The sequence below is a fragment of the Ambystoma mexicanum genome, chromosome 5q (assembly GCF_040938575.1).
Source record: "Ambystoma mexicanum isolate Mex_15411 chromosome 5q, UKY_AmexF1_1, whole genome shotgun sequence".
NCBI classification, from domain to species: domain Eukaryota; kingdom Metazoa; phylum Chordata; class Amphibia; order Caudata; family Ambystomatidae; genus Ambystoma; species Ambystoma mexicanum.
Genome location: NC_090933.1, coordinates 209,137,985 through 209,157,661, shown reverse-complemented (window position 1 = coordinate 209,157,661; position 19,677 = coordinate 209,137,985). Strand labels below are relative to the sequence as shown.

Sequence of the window (19,677 nt, the reverse complement as noted above, 5' to 3'; positions counted from 1 at the left end):
TCGGGTGCTGGAAAATGGATCTATGAATTAGAGAAAATGGTAGGAGGCAACACAGTAGCAATAGGGGACATTAAGGGTCTTCTAGCAGCTATACTTGGGGAGGGAACCGATGACATTTGGTCGAGAGCAGGATACACAGGTGTCACTGCTCAGAACACAGCTCATGATGGAGTACCGTTTAATAATTGTAGAGCAGCAGTCTGGAAAGCGCTTTGAGTATGGTATCCGGATATGTCGGATATGGGAGTTATATCGGCACGTAAGATGCAGGAAGGGGAGAGTCTGCTTATTTATATTCAGAATTTCTAAGAGCAGTGGAGCATGGAAATGCGCGAGCCATGGGGAAATTCTATACTTGTATTCTATCATATATATTATGTTAAGGGCTGCCAGACAAGGTGCAGAGAAAGCTTAAGAAGCTAGTGGGTATGGCGGCCAGAAATACAGCTGGCCATAGCGCATCATTGCTGATCGTTTCAAGAGAAAAATCAAAAGAAAGAAGACGGTAGGAAGCTTGAGGAGCCTAATTTGGTACAGAAAAAGCTATCGAAGTATGCTATAGAAGCGGAAATGTTAACTAGTGGAGAAGGGTCAGGATCACAACAAGTAGCAGGTATGCCACAGGTGAATGACCAACAGCAATTCGATCAAGGAGGGAATGGATTTATACCAAGAAGTAGAGGAAACTTCTGTGGAAGAGGAGGCTTTCAGAATAATCAAGGAGATTTCAAGAGTAACCAAGGAGGGTTTCAGCCTATGCAGAATGATAATCAAAGCATGCAGGGAGGGAAAATTAGAAAGCTTCCTCATGTATGTTGGACATGAGGAATGACAGGTCATATAGCATGAACATGTGAGAACCAAGGGTATGTACAGAATGGGCAGTTCTCAAGAGGGGGGAACCGCTTATCCACCTGCATATAGCTCACAAAATTGGGATGGGTTTGCCCAAGATCAAACAGTGTATCTAGCACAAGCACAAAGAATGCAACAGGCTTTGCAACCACAGCAAGCACCAGTGAATCCGCCACAAGGGCAGTCACAGCACACACCCACACTGATACAGCAGAGTTCAAACACAGCAGTTATTGACTCCTAGGATAGGGGGTATCACTGTTGAGGGTGGGAATCCTTTCACGGGCACAGGAATAAGCATGTACCCACAATAGGACAGCTCACTGGGTGACTTGATGTGGTCAGTACTACCAGTAACACCAAATCCTCAAGAGGACCCAAGAGTTGACGTCACCATAAGAGGCAAATCATTTTATTTTTTGGTAGACACAGGTGCAACTTGCTCATGTATACGGGAATGAACATTTTTATTATTGGATAATGCCATGAATGCTCAAGGTTTCACAGGAGCCACAAGTACAATTCCTTTACTGAAGAATTGCCAGTCTCTATAGAAGAATGTGATATGTCTGTTCCATTGTTGTATTCAAAACAGACACCAGTTTATATACTGGGCAGAGATCTAATGGCGAAGTTGAACATGAAGATTTCTTTAACTGATGAAGGCATAGTGTGTTTAACATCAGGAATACATTATTTAAAAGTGAGCTAATTCATCATGGCCTTTCCAGGACAAATAGCCATATGAGGGGTACCATTAGGACTAGAGGTATTTCATTATGGGGTATGCATTTCGTCAACATGGCTGCCTCGTTTAGTGGGTAAGACTATGAGAATACCTGATGAATTTCTCTTTAGGCCAGAAACTCCCATGGACAAAGAGGGGGGACTGATTTTTCCCTTAGAGTTACAAGCAGCTGTGGTGAGTGGGGTCTTGGCTATGCTTATAGGATTTGATGATAAAGGCAGATCATGGAGCACAGTAATTGCTATTGGAGAGGGTCACAGATTAACTAAAGTCACTGATGAGGACATATTTAAAGATGACCCATCTGATGATGAAGTAGTGTTCGAAATGAGCATTACATATTGGGTTAGGGCAGAAAGACGCAAGGTTCCACAGAAAATGATAGTGAGACAGTGTCTTGCATTTTTTGACGAAGACATGGTAAAAGTGCCAGTTTCATTATGGACTACAGGGTCTTATTGATGTAGGACTATTAAAGGGGGTTGGAGAAGTTAAGATTAAACTGAAGCCAGGAGCGATTTTATCTCCAGCACAACAGTATCCCATGTCTTGAGAAGCAAACAAGGGTATTTTTAAGACAATATCCACCATGATGAATCAAGGCATTTTGGTGACGTCAGAGTCACCATGCAATACCGCAGTGTATCCTGTCAAAAAATCAAAAGGGGGTTGTGGAGTTTAATTCAGAACATGCGCCCAATTAATCAGATTGTAGAGGCTGAGTTTCCTCTAGTTTCTAATCCAGCAACGATCTTATGGAGTATCCCTGTTGTGGCGCGATATTTCACTGTGATTGACTAAAAAAATGTTTTTTTTCTCAAACCGATTGCATAAAAATTCCCTAGATCTGTCGTTGTTTATGTTCATACAGACTAAGTTGATAAGCACAATATTACCCTAGGGGTACTGTGAGTCTCTATCGATTTTCAATAGAGTCTTGCAGATGGACTTAAGCAATATTGATTTGCCAAGTGTCGTGCTGCAATATGTAGATGATATTTGGTCTGCAGCATGTCAGAGGAAGAGTGCAGATGTGACTCAGTTCAGCTAATGATTGTTTTAGCCGAGAACCGATATAAGGTGGACAAAGAAAAATTGCAGTGTTGCCAAGAAGAGGTGTAGGGGTGTTATACATAGGTCAGTTAATTTCGCATGAAGCAAAGAAAGTCAAATCTGAAAGGGCTGAGGCAATTTTGAAAACAGCATTACAGCACACGATAAAGCACATGCAGCAATTCCTGGGACTATGCAATTATGTAAGAGCATGGGTATTTGATTATAGTTCATACACAAGGCCATTGTTATAGGCCCTAAAAAAGGCTCAAGCAAATCAGGAAAAGATTGTATGGACTGAGGAAATGGAGGAACGGTTTGATGAGTTACAAAAGGCAATTTGTACAGCTCCAGTTTTAGGGATTCCTAAGTATTCTGAGGAATTCTTTTTACAGTCATGACAGCAGTACTTGCACAGAAAACTATGTTTGGGTACAAGCCCTTAGCATATTACAGTGGGATTTTAGACCCAGTAAAGAGGGGTCACTTCCCGTGCAAACAATCTTTTGCAGCCGCCGCTTTTTGTTGAGCATGCATTATTTGCGGTTTTGGAAAAGCCCAAAGGTACACTAACGGCTCAAAGAGCTTCTGCTTATGAGGTGGTTATATCGAATCCAGCAACTAAAATAGTAAGATGTAAAACAGTAAATCCTGCCACGTTTGTAGCTGAAACACTGGTAGAAGTCGAGCATGTACATGATTGCTCAAACTATGAGGAATTCTACGATGAGATCCCAAGAGCGAAAAAAATGCTTTGGCAGCTGGGGAGATTCTTTTTACTGATGGGTCTTCAAAATCGATCAAACTGATGGGCAAAGGTATTCAAGCGCCTCAGTGATAAGGCACACGGCTAATGGGGAATTCGAAGTAATGATAAGTGCACGACTACTGTCTCACTATATAGAACAGGCTGCAGAATTAGAGGCACTGATTGTCGCACTCGAGAACAACGCAGACCAGGAAGTAAACGTGTACAGTGACTCTGCCTATGTGATGTTGACGATACACGCAGGGCTAGCACATTGGAAAAGGAGGGGTTACCTCCAAGCGGACGGCACTCCATTGCAACATGCCACCTTATTGGACAGAATTATTAAAGCACTACAACTCCCAGTAGCCATCATGATCGTTAAATGCTCAACACATACTAAGAGAGCAGACTTTATTTCACGCAAAAACCAAGCTGCAGACGAAGAAGCAAAAAGAGTTGCACATTCAACAGACATTATGAGTTTTAATATGCCTGATGTGAATGAAAGAATGGTGGTGATGATGATTTTAAATAAAAGCTGTAATAACTTATCGAAGACACAATTGATGGACGTTAAAGGTGGAGCACCACAAGATGAGAAAGATCTGTGAACACGAAGGGGGTGTTCTTTATCCCCTTCTGAGGGTTTGTGGCGACAGGAAAGCACTGGTAAACCGGTGATGCCTGTAGCCTTATTAAGGGTGGCGTTGGAACATCTACACTACCCTGCGCATGTCACTAGGGAAAGCCTTGCAGCAACAATCGCAGAGGACTGGTTTGTACCGAAATTGTTAGAACATGTTGCTTTTTATGTAGTAAATTGCATTTTATGTCAAAAGTTTACTGCTAGGCGCACGCTGCCAACAGAGGAGTTATACCTCAACCGAATGGTCCTTTTCAGCATTTACATATCGATTATGTTGACATGCTGCAAGTTTGTAATGGTTATAGATATCTGATAGTGGTGGTGTGCCCCTTTTCTAGGTGGATCGCGGCTGGTCCATGCACACACCCAGACGCCACTTACACTGTGAAGTTTTTAGTTTGAGAAGTATTTCCTAGATGGGGAATATGTAAAGTATTGAGATCAGATAATGGCCCACATTTTGTGACTGAAGTGTTCGAACAAATAAGCTTATTGCTCAGTATAAAGCATAGGTTTTCCTCAGCGTATCACCTGCAAGCGAATGGGATATGTGAGAGACTCAACTGTCTGCTCATGGAAAGGATAGCTAAGTTAAAGTTAACTTTGAAAAAAGGATGGCTACATTGCCTGCCTCTTGCATTATATGCACTGAGGAATCAACCAGGATCTGACCATCACCTCACGCCCCACAAACTAGTAACAGGGAGGCAAATCAGAATGCATCTCACTCCTCCATCGAGGACTAGAAGTGATGCACAGACACAGCAGAATTGTTAGGGGATTAATTACATGCATACTTAACATGTATGACTACAAGTATCTCTGTCATTTCAGATCAACTCAAGCGGGCGGGGTGTTGATCTCAGAACACAGATGAAGACCATAAAGCAACCAGACCCAATGAAATATTATTGCCAAAGTTATTTCCCGGAGATCAAATTCTGATCAGGAACTTTGTTCGCAAATGGCATCAACCCAGATTTAATGGTCCTTTTATCATAGAGGACGTCACACCATCGGCAGTGAAGGTTTTAGGGAGACATGCTTGCATATTCTTCGGCGATGTGAAGATCTACGCCGGCAAGACCGCTTCACCCCCACCCCATTCAGAAGCAAGCCATGGAGAAGAAGTTCAGCATGTTCAGACTAGATCAATGATGAGGATGAAGGATGCAGAGACTGTCCAGTAGACAGATAAAGAGTTCATTGGACTGTGGTTCGTTTGAGTCACTCTTTATAGCTGCTAAGCAATGAGTGAAAAAAGCTATTGTTCTTGAGTCACAGCAGCTTGTTTCTCTTTGGAGGCGCCCATGGTGATGCCTAATGGCAACATTCATCGGATCATTCTTTCTGTTTTCCTCTTCATTCTTTGCGCATATCCTTCATTGGTTGGGAGAACTGGTGACATACATGTGTTTTTGCAAGATCCTAAAAATGGTCCAATCGTGAGGAGACTACTCACAGCCATTATAGAGCAAATCCTCCAGCTACCTGAGTGTGATAAAGTGGCTGACACATGAAATTTGCAGGCAGATCTGTTTATTGCCTGACACATCTCGTTGAACGCATGGATTGGTCTATCAGAGCTATGATATTCACAGACTACTGGCCTTGGTCTTTTACTATTTACTGGAAGCACATCCTCATTTGGTTTGGCGAAATGACAACTCTTTTGTATTCATTCGGAATCCTATCAACCGTCCTGCAATCAGCCAGATGCTTGTGAAGCAGATCCAACAGTTGCCAGAAAATTGCATAAGATTGCCCGATAAAAAAAATGTTTTTTCCTTCCTTAAAAGTAATCATAAGCACTATGGGCAACATTGATAGCAACAACAATGTGGCAAACAACCAGAGAGCACCACGACATTCAAGTAGCTATTGTTGTATAAAATGGACATACTGGTACATAATATATAATGGATCATGTTGATTGTCATTCTTCTTTCTCTCACAGTACATACTGTCTATTATGTTGATCCAAACAAGGCAGTAGTTCCTCTATATCTTCCTATGCAGCAGGAGTGTACAGATGGGGCAATTATTAGGTAGCCAAGGCCTTAAGTGATGGTCCCTACTCCAGTGATACATATGAAAGCGTTGAATCCTGTGACAGATAGGTCTAGGCTTCCCTTTGGGGGGAGGTCGGTGTTGCAAGTTTTTCATGATTCTTGAATACCTTCATATTATGCTAATAGGAAGAGACCTTATGTGACTGTTTCTACACCAATAGCACATGTAAAGATAACAATTTCTCTGACAAATGTCCCTATGATTCCCCCAGTGAGAAGGAATGATGATGATATACTTCATGAGATGATTATAGAAGCTCATGAGGCAAGAAGGAGACCTGAAAGAAGTTCAAGCAAAGATGGTCATGAATTGAATGATTATCTAGATAACACAGCAAATTTGGGGAACAATATATGGTATCAGCACATGAAAGAGATAGGTAAACGAACCTCAGAGGAGCAATGCTATGTATGTGCACTCCTTCCTTATAGTATGGGGAAGTCTAAGATATTCATAGCCATTGAAATAGATGTTCAGACAGCACATTGTCTATCTCACATTGCACTCTGCCGAGCAAGTGGTCAGTTCATGGGCAGAACAGCCTCTTTAGTATGGACAACAGAATGGACAGATCCAGATGAAGATGATTATGTTCAAGACACAAAGACAAGAGCAAGAGCCCACACCAGAAATCATGTGATAAGATATGAACAGCCTGGTGTTAAAGGGGCTGGAATCAGATGGGAAGTGAACAGAAGACTTGAGATTCCAGGAAAATCTGCAGAAGAAATTCAAATATGGAAAAACAGATGCCAAATGCAGATTGGGGGATCAGTACTTTCTCCAGACGGATGGGAAGAAGGAGTGGTTATCTGCAGAGTGTGGGTAGTAATTGGCTACTACAAGCAACCATTGACATTGTGGAAAATGGATGCAAACCATTATGGCCTAGACCTGCTGAACTACTGACACGGGTTGAAGACAAAGGAGGGCCCTTACAGCTAGTGCCTTTGGATAGTGCAAAGCTACATTTCAGAAATAATGGCACAAGAAAACTTGGACAGAATTAGAATTGTGGTTGAATCTTTGATGTGCCAGGAATGAGCTTTGGAACAGCAGTGATAATGGATCACTACTTGGCTTGTGGATCCAGAGCTAATATGAAGCTACCCAAGGATTGGGGAAGACTATGTTCTATAGTGAGTGTCCATGTTCCAGCATTGGTAATTCCTAAAAGTGACCTGAACATCGATGAGTTCCCAAAAGCAGATGTCCACTTGGGGAAGAAGAGATCTGCTGAACTCCTGAATCAGATGAAGAGAGAGAACTATTTCTCAGCTAAGTCAAAAAAGCCTTTGATTCTATCCCATATGAACAGAAATTGTTTAGTAAGACTTCATCGATATTCACGATAATTTTCATGCCCAGGATCCAGACAGATGCAAATACTAAGTGGTTACAGATAACCAGATGGGAGCATTTGAAGATGATCAACACTACCATAACGTGATTCAATGCTATCAAGGAAGAGCTGAGAGCCATACGATTAAAGACTTTTCAGAATAGATATGTCCTGGATATGATTACAGCTATGGATGGAGGTGTTTGTGCCAAAATTGCAGAATCATGTTGCACATTCATATTTTCTCATGATGACGAGAATGGCACCTTGACAGAGGCCATATCGATGCTGACAAAGTTACACGTCCTGATGACAGTTGATTTGGATCAATATTCCCATGGGTTCCATAATGAATGGCAGATATGTTCAAGTTCCTTGGAGCCCTGATAGTGATGGTATTGTTTGGATTTGGTGTAATTAGGACAATAATATCACAATGCAAGAAGACTGCAAAGAAATCTGAAGAAATGAAGATCATGATTGATGTTGAATCAGAATGGAAAACTAAAGAGCTTACAGATGAAGAAATCAGAGACTACGTGAAGGCCAGCATTTATGCACCTGAGGGAACGAAGTTCCTGCACCCAAAGAATCATAAGAAGTATGTGAGGAAGTTGATTTACTGCAGTCCAAATGGACAATGCATGCTTATGTCCTGGAGTACTGATGAGCATGTGAAATCAGCAGGATGTGTGAAGGGAGTCATACAGCTCTGGGTCCCAAAGAAGCACTTCTTCAGACAAGGATGTCTAGATATGATATGATATGATATTTTATTTCTATCGCGCTCGTACACAAGTGTTTGAAGTGTTATGAAGATTGATGAGAGAGTGGTCGGTGAATCGCCCAGAGGGGGGAGTGTAGAGGTGGAGCCAAGTATCCCCACTCAAAGCCCCTGCCCCATGCTGCCTATATATTGGGAGCCAGAGTGGGAGACACATGCAATACCAGTGAAAATACCTATACCAACGAGAATCTTGGAAGTAAGGTTCCCATTGAGGAAGCCATACATGCATTCGCGACAATATGATGGCCATTTGAATGAAATCCCAGAGGAAGTGTGAAAACTGAGCAAAAGAGAAGATTGGTAACGTCATGAAGCAGAGCTGACTCAACCAGAAGAGATGCAGAGACGAGAGAACATAAATATTCTATAGGCTCTAAAGAGGAAGTGTTAAAGATGAGCAACATTTCAAGCTCAAGATGAAAATGTTCATGCTACTGAAATATTGAAGAAGATATCAAGTCATTTTACAATTATTCAGATGCATGCAGTAACGCAATGATGACAAAGTATTCTTAAAGGCTGGCTATGTAGTGAATAGATTGTGGCGATGCGCCAACGTATATGCATAGGAGATGTATGAACTATGAATGATTCCACAACGTACTTTGGCAGAGCTGGATCCCGTAAGCAGGAAGACTTTTTTAGTGTGTTGCAGTTAGAAATTGAAAAGTGAACCATGGAGGTGAATCAAAGAAAGGCTTGGTTGGCTGAAGATCAGGAGGTCAAGGCCACCGTGGCCCTGAATGTTCGAGCTGTGGTTACAGAACATGTGAAAAGAATAAAACTCCTGTCTTAAGCGAGAAAGGAGAACATTGAAGACGTCAGAGGTTCATCATTTAATAGTATTTTAAATACAGAAATACTCTAAAATGTTGTCTGAAGTCACTTAGTGAGATGAAAATAGACATTGGGACGAGCTGTATCGAAACCGAGAAGACATAGTATGCCTATACTCCCTCATTTTCTCCAGCACAGAGAACATTTACAAGGCCAAGTTGAAAGCCTTAATTGATTAGCAGGCTGCAAGAGTGATGATAGATGACAGGCTAATTGGTGGGAAGCTATGGTTATGATAAGCCCACCAGCACCTGGATGCCAGCCTGCGTGCTGCTTACGTAGGTTGAATATTACAGAGGGTTACAAGGGTGCAAACCAATTATAGAGGGCCATGTAATAGAGAGCTGTATAGTGTGAATAACCAATGGGACGTTGTGTGTTTGATAACGTTTGTAGAAACCTGCACTAGGGGACTGCTTAGTTGCCCCACCTGAAATCCAGTCACCTTCCCTGACAAGTATGGAGCGTATACCTAGATGTTCCCTGTAAGCCTAACACCTTCCTAAGTAGGTTTTTGTAGATTGCAACGCATGCCAACGTCAACGATGACGAGTTTTAACTATAAATGTTTTTTTTAATGCATTGAGTTTGAAAATCGAGCGAGTTTGTTGATGTTTGCTGTACTCCCTGTTTTAGATCATTGATATTAAAACAGATGCACTTCCTGAGTTAGTTTGATTATTGATGTTTGAGTATATTCTGCATCTACATCCATCTCAGAGTATTGTTACCTTGTCTTAAAGGGCTGGGTTGGACATCCCAGATCACTCACAATTGCATAAATTCGGTCAAACTGCTGGGACGAAAACTCTTGCCATCAATTTCGCTTTTGTGAGCTTTTTGCCTCCTTAGGCTGCCCTCAGTTTTGTGACCTGCCTTTGACATACAAGCTAATTACAACAGCAGATGTGCAAAGTAAAAGGTTTCAATTTCCTTTACTTCTCACAAAAACAGTTACATTTGTACACATACCGCCATCCAATACCCCTATTGGACTGCTTGCCAAGTCTTGTATACCTGGGCATCCAAACAGGCTCAGACTGGCCTATAGGAAAATAGGTGCTACAACAGAGTACATTTCAAAACATGTAGGAAAAAATTGTCTTCCCTAACCGTTATTCAAACACTCTTTTAACAGTTAATACAACATAAATGCTTCTATGGGAGAAAGAATTAATATAGACTATACTGTCATATCAATCAAAAAAGAAGAACAGATGGAAAACAATGACCTGGCTGTCCCTAGTACAAGAAAACCCTGACCCGAACAGGAGTGCCTGGCCCTAGATGGTGTGCGGTGCGCCGACTATCTAACAAGGATAGTAGAAGAGGAAACTGTCCCTCAACAATACCAATTGGATTAGTGATGTCAGTTTTATTGAGTTTAAAAACCATCAGAGAACAACCGATTGGTTGTTTATTGTGAACAGGACTGATTATTAGATCCTGTCAGGATCACTATCTGTCTGGTAACGGATTTGTGACCTTGGGAATTTAGTAAATAATGTATTCACCCACAGGAATCAATTTCTACCCAAAAAAGGTTGTGCTCTGAGTGAATAAATAAAAAGACAGAAAAAAAGTCCTGTTTGGTTGGGACACCTTAAAAAATCTCACTACTCGTGAGTCTAATTGTACTTATTGTGCTGTTTCCCCACTTTATTGCCCGGGATATCATAATGGTCATGAGGCCCCTCATGACCTGTTGGTCGACCGGTTTCAATGGCGTATGCCATCTTCTTCAGGACCGTTAGTTGTTTTGGATGGTTCAGATTCCAGCGTGCATTTGTGGTTGACAGTGCAGGCGAGCACCTCTGTCCCCTGGATCTGATTGGTGTTCAATTGTAGGAGCCAAGAACAGCATAGTTCGGGATGTGCAGGCGTCTAAATCGGTTCGCCGCAAGCCTCACGATTCTTGCTGTGAAGATGAATGCAAATGTGTGTTCATTGGCCGTCGGGCGCTCACTGGAAAAACAAAGCATCTCGTCACATTCTATAGGCAAATAGGCCTATGGCCGAACCAAAAACACAAAATGCTTGTGTGGGCCACTTTTTTTGGTCAAAGTGGGACACTTTTTTTTGGGCATCCATGGGCTTGGCCCTACTTTAACCACTGGTAGCGGAGGTATTACATTTCGTTATTACACATTTTGTTAAGGTTGTTGGTCTTTCAGAGTCCTTTTGCAGTAAAAAGGTGTATATGTCCCTGCGGTGCAGGCAGCAGAATTCCCAGGTATTGATGTCCAGGGGCAGGATGTTAAGAAAAGTCTATGGATACGAGGTGCATGAACCCTAGCTTTACAAGTCTATGAATGTGATGGGCAGGATACTCGGGTATATAATCCTGTAGGGGTGAGGGGAGAAGGATCGCCAGCTATACCAGCCTTTGTCGGGAATGGGAATCTTAAAGAATACACACCTCAAAACGTGGCTCTTTTGACAAGACACCCAATAACCCACTGCCATCCTGCAGTGTTATACCATTGTGACCACTGATTAAACTATGAATGCAAGGATTGTATTGCTGAATCGTTGAACCTATGTATGTAACTCCTGTAACTTGACTAAGAATGTAATGCAACCGACTTCTTAAGTATTAGTGCTAAGATGCTTGAGCCAATGTAGCCAATTTCATAAGTACAAGTGCCTAGATGCCCGAGGTTTACGTGCGCTCTATAAATGTCAACATAAATAAATAAATATATGGAGCTGTGGGGGCACGATCTCAACAATTAAAGTTTATGGAATCAAGGGGCAGCATCTCCATCTGCACAAGTCTATGAATAGGAAGAGGGGGGATATTTAGTTATCCATCTCTGTGGATGTGAGGAGCATGAACCCTAGCAATACAGGTCTATGTGATGGGCAGGACCCACAGGCATAACATCCTATGTCAGGATCCCCAGCAAACCAGTCTTTTGGGGGCGGGGAGTGTGGTCTACAGGTATACATGTGTATGGAGATGGGAGGTGCTATCCCAGCAATACGAGGGACAGGCTCTTCAGATATACCAGTCACCACCTTTGAGACGATAAGACAGCTAAAAAAAAGAGACTTTGAAATTGCGAAAAGAATAATTAGAAAATGGATGTAGAGCGATGACAGGGAAATTCGACATAAGCTGAATCATTATGGAGCCAAAAAAAATGTCTGGAAAAGTGACATCCACTTTAATGCAGTTGTGAACCTTTCTTAAAAAAACAAGCACTGGCAACGCCATCAGTTTGGTCTTTTGTGTAGTCATAGGAAAGGCACTTTCCGGGCACTGCCATAGTGGTATTAACTGACCATTGATGGTAGCAGGTGTGCAATGGTGAGAGTAACAGGGTATCTGATGTCAGTGCTTGGAAAATGCCTAATACTTATACAAAAGGCAAACCTCTTGGCTTTGCCAATGCTCATTTTTAACAGAATTTCAGTGAATAACATGCATAGTGCTTATAAATCGAGTGGCTCAAGACAGACCTGGTTAAGACATTTTTATCACACCAGTAGACTGGAACTCTCATAAGACTGCTTTGAAAAAAAACAGGCACTTTGAGTGCAAAGTTCGATGATGAGGTTGATTAAAGTGAACTCAAAGAGTTCCCATGAGGAGGTGTTTTGGAGTTGGGGAGGTGCAAGAACTGTGTGGGAATGGCCATAAGGATTAGCAAGGCCATGGGCGGGCACATAACCAAACACCTACAAGCTTTGTCTCCCTCCTCATTTGCCATTGCTCCCTATCTGTGCTACAACGCCACCTAATAGCCCAAACTTAACAAAGAGCTTAACTAAACTATGCCGAAATTAATTCGTGTTCTTGCAGACTACAAGCTCTTCTACTGAAGAAATTGGATGAATTGAGACAAATAATAAAAACGGAACTTCCTTGGTGTAGATTACCTTTGCTAGAAGGGCAGTATTTTCAGTCAGACCCAGCTGAGTCCAATGGCCTTTGGCAATGCAGGGGAGTGTGGAGCCTACATTTTCCAACACACACCTAACATACGAGACAGGGAGAGAGAGAGACAGAGAGAGGGCCTCACACGAGTCTTTTTTGCTCAGGTCTTGGAAGACGGACACCTGCTCACTGACGCACTTCCTTTAGGAATTAGAAATTGGACATACTGCAATGTTAGTGCTTTTTGGAGGGATATGTGCCCCAATGTTAGCAGGTGAATGTCTCTCAAGCTCAGAGGGTAACACATGACAATAACTTTTGAAAAATGCTTTTGACAATTAGGTCAACCTTAAAAAATATATTGAACGCAAGGTAGAAATGGAAAATGGTTAAAACCAAAAAATAAAAATTAGGGAAAGGAAGAGGGTAAAAAAAGATCGGGGAAGGGGGATAAGACTTGGCCAAATTCGGTTTGCCTAATTGACAAAGTTGTTTTTTAAAACAAACGTTTTCATATGGAACTGCGCGGGTAGGGCGCAAACAGGGAGAAAACTCCTTGCTTCATACCTGTGACCTTTGCCCTTATTCCTAGCGCACTGTGCGCCATAACGTCCCACGTACGGTCAGACCCTGTTCCTTTTAACCGTCTCATTTTGGTTTGGTAAAGCCTGAAGACCCACTACCTGAAACAAACATAGACATAACCAATGCATTTCTCTGGGGACGCCGTACGCTCTCTTGGAACGCTCCCTTTAGGCCCGGAGCCTTCATTCTGGTGCTGGCATGAGGATCCCCGCCACAACACAGCCCACAGTGGGCATCCATGGACTTGGCCCACAGGCCAGGTAGGGAGCACAGTTTGGTAAATGATCGAGTCATCACTCAATCAAAAAGGGAAGCATAAATTTGCATAGGTACATCTACCAGGAAACTCCATGGCCCTCATTACGACCCTGGCGGAGCGGGTTTTACGCCGGCGTAGTGCATGGCGTACCTTTCCACCTGACTACGAGTTCCCGTAGCGCCATGGTGATTTTTACGCCTGCTTTTTTCAGGCGGAAAAATCCATGGCGCTACGGGACTTGTTGTTAATTACGCCACCGTAATTTTCGGTGGCGTAATTAACGCCTTCCCCACTCCCATTATACCCTATGGGGCAAAAATGGGAATGGGGAAGGGTAAATGGGGATTGGGGACTTACCGCTCCGCCAAGGTCGGCATGGGGCGGTAAGTCCGCCAACCACCATGGCGGAGTTGGCAGCTTAGCGCCATGGACCATGGTGCAAATTGCACCATGGTTCTCCGCCAGGGTCGTAATGAGGCCCCATGTCACTGGGGACACTACCTGCCACCCCTGGTCTTTCAGTTCTCCCTTAGCTGCATTCTGGGAGTTTAGTCTTAGGTCGCTTTAGTTGACCAAAGTAAGTTAAAGCAAAGCCCAGGGCTGAAATAGAGTGTCCCAAGTGACAGGAAGTTATCTGATAACCTTATCCATTAGTCTAAAGATTCATCCCCGAATCAGGGGCCATCTTTTCTTGAAAATAACACAATGGGGTCATTCTATAGGGGCAGAGCAGAAAACCAAGGTGGAAAGCGTTTATGCCATAGTTTAACCCTATGGTACCTTTTCATTCCAGTTGAAGGCGGAGAAGAGACACAAACCGGAATTACTGGTTCTGCCCTGCTTTCCTCCTCAAGTCTTCAAGCTGCACTTTGTTTTTACGCCGGCATAAGATTTTCACACAGGCTCAAAACGAATGGATTCCTATTGAATTTAAAAGCAGGCTGATTCCATAGGAATCCGTTGCAAATGCTGTTTGCAAAGTAATAATAATAATTTAGCATTTATATAGCGCCAGGTATCTGAGCGCTGCTTATTATTACCCACGGTGTGTGGTGCTCATTTATCGACCTGGGAAGGATGAAAGACTGAGTTTGGCCCTGCCGGGATTCGAACCTGCATCAGTAGGCTCTGCACAGATGTCAGAGCAAGCGCTCTACTCGCAGTGCTATCGGACCGGCTAAGTGTAATTTGTAGGCTGCATTTACATTTTTATTTTTTTTACAAAACTGAGCATGAAATCAAAAAGTAAAGGCAATTGCCCATGTTTTTCTTCTTTACGTGTGCACTCCGCTTTGCAAAAGTTTAGGATTGCATGCAGGGCACCCAACAGTCCACGTGTGCTAAAGTTGGCGGTCCCCTGTTTGCAATTACTACTTAATAAAAGGATCCCCACTGAAATGTGTGCACATGTTCTTGATTTCTACATCTAACTCACTGCATCACCCATTTCATTCTCACTCTTATCTGCAAGGCCCATCAGGGTTCAAACTGAGCCGCATATCCTTCTTAGTAATAAACCCACTAGACAGCGACTATACCCCATAAGAACAGATGGTTTGCCCATGCAACCCCTTTCCGCAAACTCCAATTCTCTACTCCACCCTCCATTCACTAGATCCTCATACCCTTCAGGAAGGATAGGCTAGCCTCAAATAAGGTTTGCTTCAAACCCCATCTATCCTGAAAAGTCTTCTACAATTTGCCCCACCCGGGCCCCGAACCATCCGACCATAACATTTGCTTGCCTTGCACTACAGCTTCCCAGCACCTCATCCACACGTTCAGCCATTTTCATCCATTTGTATTAATTTGTAGGGCTCTGAAAATGTCCAGCAATTACAGGCCCTGAAGGAGAGACCTCATCATAATTCCAATTTTTGCCTGGATGGACAAATACTCTAAACCGGGGACAACTTAGGTCAACGTCGGCCGCTTGCCACTTCGGGTTTACTTGATATCCAACAAAGTATACATTCTAAGTTGGATCCATAAGAATGAGGGTGAGTTTCCCAGCCAGGATTAGGCCTGTATAGCCCACCTGTGTGCGCCCTTGGCACCAGCAGCTGGATATCCCTGCTATTAGGAATAGTTGTTGTGTATCCCAAAGCCATACATGAGAAGGTCCTACAATCCTGTTTTCCTTTGCACGATGGAACTTGAAGTCTTGGACTAACACCAGGACTCTATGCCTTCCTCGTGACTGGGGTGACTGGGGTCGTGAAAGTTGAGCCTCTCTGCCTTGGTTGACCTGGAATTGTTTTTTTCTGCAGTCAATCAGTATTTTATTCCAATCCGAGTAGCAATGCGGTGGGCCCCAGTTCCGCGTTTTAAGACCAGCACACAAGGCAACAGAGCTCAACGTTGCGAGAGCTGACATTTTCCACTCTAGAGTCAAGTTCCTGCATGCAAGCATGTGTGTGACTACAGCAGAAGATTAATCAGCATCCATAACAAAGAGGAAAAAGGACAGCCAATGCTGCTGGGACCACAAAGCCAAGGCTGGTAAAAGGCGTCATCAGAAGGCGCCGCCAGTGGCCCTAGCCAGGAGAGAAGGGTGCTCGTGGATGCCGAGCCCTGCACCTGGGAGCACACACCGCGGAGGCAACACATCCTGGCAAGGGGGGCACGCCTCTGCAATTACACACGACTCTACGGTATAAGCCTTGCAAAAACAAACAATAATCAGCCAGCACTGTGGGGCACCAACAAACTAGCAGACCTGCCTCTGCTTGTTCTAGTCATGCGTGTCTGAATTGGCATTCGTCTGATTCACAGGGTGCGTGTGGGCGTGGCTCGTGCGCATCTGTACCACGTGTCTCTGTATAGCGATATGTTAGTAACGTTCACCTTTGTTTATCTGTGTGCTTTTGTGTATGGGTCACTCGCGTTCCTGTGCACGCATTTGTGTGCAGTTGTGCATTATATACGTCGGTGTGTGTTTTCTTGATTGGCGATGGGATGTGTGTTTGTGCCCCTACTTGTACGAGTATGGAACTTGTGCACATCTGTGTGCCTGTACATCTCTACTTGCATATAAGCGGGACGTGAGTGTCGAGCCTATGTACATGCATGTACTATGCACATATTGGTAAGCCTCGTATGCACGCGGAAAGAAGTGCTTGCAGTTGGGTGCATGCGATTATGTGCCTGCGTGACGCCGTAGTTTGAACGTGCTTGTGTGATAGTGTACGTCAGCATGAGGATTTGTGCGAGCATGTCTGTTTTTTTTCAACGGGAAGGGGGTTAACAGATACCCGCCAAGCCATTGGTCAAGTGGTGAGCACGGGCGGGCCAGATCGGAGCCATGCTTTAAGGGCGCCCAGAACGGGCCGTTGATGTATTCTCGTCTGTCTGTCCCTCTGTAACCCAGGTCACTTGCACGCACTGTGACAGTAGAGACAAAACAAGGGCAGGCGCAGGGTGCCACCATGAGCCCACACCTGCAACGTGATTGCGCTGCAAACAGAGTCAGCCGCGTGATTCACTGGTGACTGGTCCACCTGTGCCACCCGCGCCTGGGCGCCACCACCAGGCACGTCCGCAGCAGGGGCGACGAGAGAGGCACCAACAACCTCTGGGCTTTACACCCATTTGCTCTAGAAGAAGGAAGGCGACCCGTCTACCTGGGAGTACTGAGCCGTGTGCGTCTCTGTGTGCAGTGTGCACGTACAATGACAGCACGCGGCTCTCTCCACCCCTCCCCTCCTGCCCCCGGAGACTCCCAGGATCCTCCCCCAGCCGCAATCACCAGGCGAGGGTACAGCCGAAAGACAGACAGGGCAAGCAAGGGGAACACCCACCGCATACACATGGAGGTTCCGGATCCGACAGGCAGCAGCACAGAGGCCTGGAACACCGGGGCGCAGACCGACGATCACCTGGGATATTAAAGGGAGTTCGGGGTATTGGGGATGGGTAGCCCCCCCCTGTTGCTGGGATGCTTCTCCGTGTCAGGTCTCCCGCCTGCGGACACTGCGCTCTCCGCTCCTCCTCTCGATCCCCGACGCACAGGTTGGCCACACCAGCCCTTTTTTTCAAAACGGGTTTAAAAAATAAATTCACGTTCATACAGCTGTGGCTGCCAGTGTGGAGGGCTGTGTGTACAGGCAGTGTGTAGCGAGGGTGATTGACAGAGCCCGTGGGCCCCCTCCCCTGCTGGCACTCTCCTCCCACCCGCGGCAGAGCCACTCCCGCTTCCTGTTATCAAGGTAGCATCACCACTCACGCACTTGCTGCTGTTGATGGCGGCTGGCCTTGCACATCTGCCTCCTCCTCCCACCCCCCTGCTACCGTGGGGGTGTGCCGGGGTGGGGCTGTCTGCTCCCCAAGCAGGAAGGAGGCGGCAGCCAGGGAGCTTTACCTTCTTGCCTGCATGCTGCTGCTGCGTGTGTAGACTTGGGGTTGACATACCTGCTATGTTGGACATGACCAGAGCGTTCGCGCTCCTTTGACCTATTGAACGCGCCGCGGAATGTGAGATGCTTACACTTCACGGCAATTGTCCATCTCGGAGACATGCTTAATTCAATTGATAGTATGCTGAAAGAATGGGGGAACAGACACAAGGAACGCGAAGTTTCCAACACGAGAAATGTAGTGCTGAGCAAATGTGCCACTTTTTATGTACTATATGCCCTGCTGAAGATGGGTTGGGGCCCATTTCAACATGATGATTGGGGACCCCCTGCTTTGAGCAGAAACAGTCTGAGGCACCCCTGGGTTGCATACATTCAAATGGCAACAAAGGTAAAGTTAATAGCAAGCATTTATCACAAGACAGTCAGCCAGCCAGCAGGGATCTAAAACACTAAGGGGTCGATTCATGGAGCAAACGTGCACCGAAAATCCCAGCGCAAGGTGGCGCAAGCGTGAGAAACCCAGCGCACGCGTGCGATTCAAGGAAGACGCTGCGCGTGTTTCCCGCTGTCCGTGCGCCAAATCCTGCCATGGCGCACGCAGACACACACGGCGTGCGCTAAGCGCACAGCAAAAGCGCACATAGTGCGCCGCACACAACCAAAGTGGGCGGAACAGTGGGCGTAACACGCGGAATAGGGAATAACGCGTGAAAAAGAAGGTGTAACTGGGGAAGTACTGGAGGGAACTACACGGAACGCCCACACGCACGCGAACAACCCGTATTCATGGATTCGAATACGGGAAACCCGCGCACGGCAAAAGACGCACACAGGCGTCAACGCGTCCGCCACACGAAGGCAGGCGGAAGCGTCCCCGCGCACAGTATAAAAGTGCACGTAAACAACAAACACGTATATACAGCTACGATGAATGCCCCATTTGTCGCAGCACTGATCGTAGGACACCGCAGGAGGAGGAGAATAGCCAGGGCACGCATTTACGCACCACGGACAAGCCTTTTTCGGATGCCTGACGACCAGGTCTACGGCAGGTATAGGTTTCCACCCCATATCATCCTAGACCTGGTCAGGGAGTGGGAAGATGACCTTACATCCCCCACCCTTTGCTCCCAAGCATTGAGCCCCTTGGAGAAGGTGCTCAATGTCCTGCATTTCTTGGCTACTGGGTCATTTCAGCGGACTACTGCCATAGTGGGGGGGTCTCACAGGCCACGCAGTCATGCTGCCTACACCAGGTACTGGCAATCATGACAGCGCGCCCCTCAGTCCGCAGGCACATATACATGCCCAGAACACCCGCAGAAAGGCAGGCCGTTGTCCTGGATTTTTACAGGGTGGCACACTTCCCCAAAGTGCTCGGTGCCATAGATGGCACCCATGTGGCCCTACGTCCACCTAGGGCTACTGAGCACATCTACCGAAACCGCAAGCACTGGCATTCCATCAATGTACAGGTGGTATGCGATGCAAAGGGAATCA

General features: G+C 45.2%; 1 protein-coding gene across 2 annotated transcripts in view; it reads right to left on the bottom strand.

The window, feature by feature from the left end:
• The window catches only part of MBP (myelin basic protein), a 979,252-nt gene extending 961,356 nt beyond the window's left edge, over positions 1-17,896 (bottom strand). The window contains exon 1 of one of the 2 annotated variants that reach the window (XM_069620722.1): positions 17,620-17,896. The gene's annotated coding sequence lies outside the window, so the exon portion shown is untranslated. The remainder of the gene's footprint in view (positions 1-17,619) is intronic. The other variant, XM_069620721.1, reaches the window with a different exon arrangement.
• Positions 17,897-19,677: the final 1,781 nt, after the last annotated feature.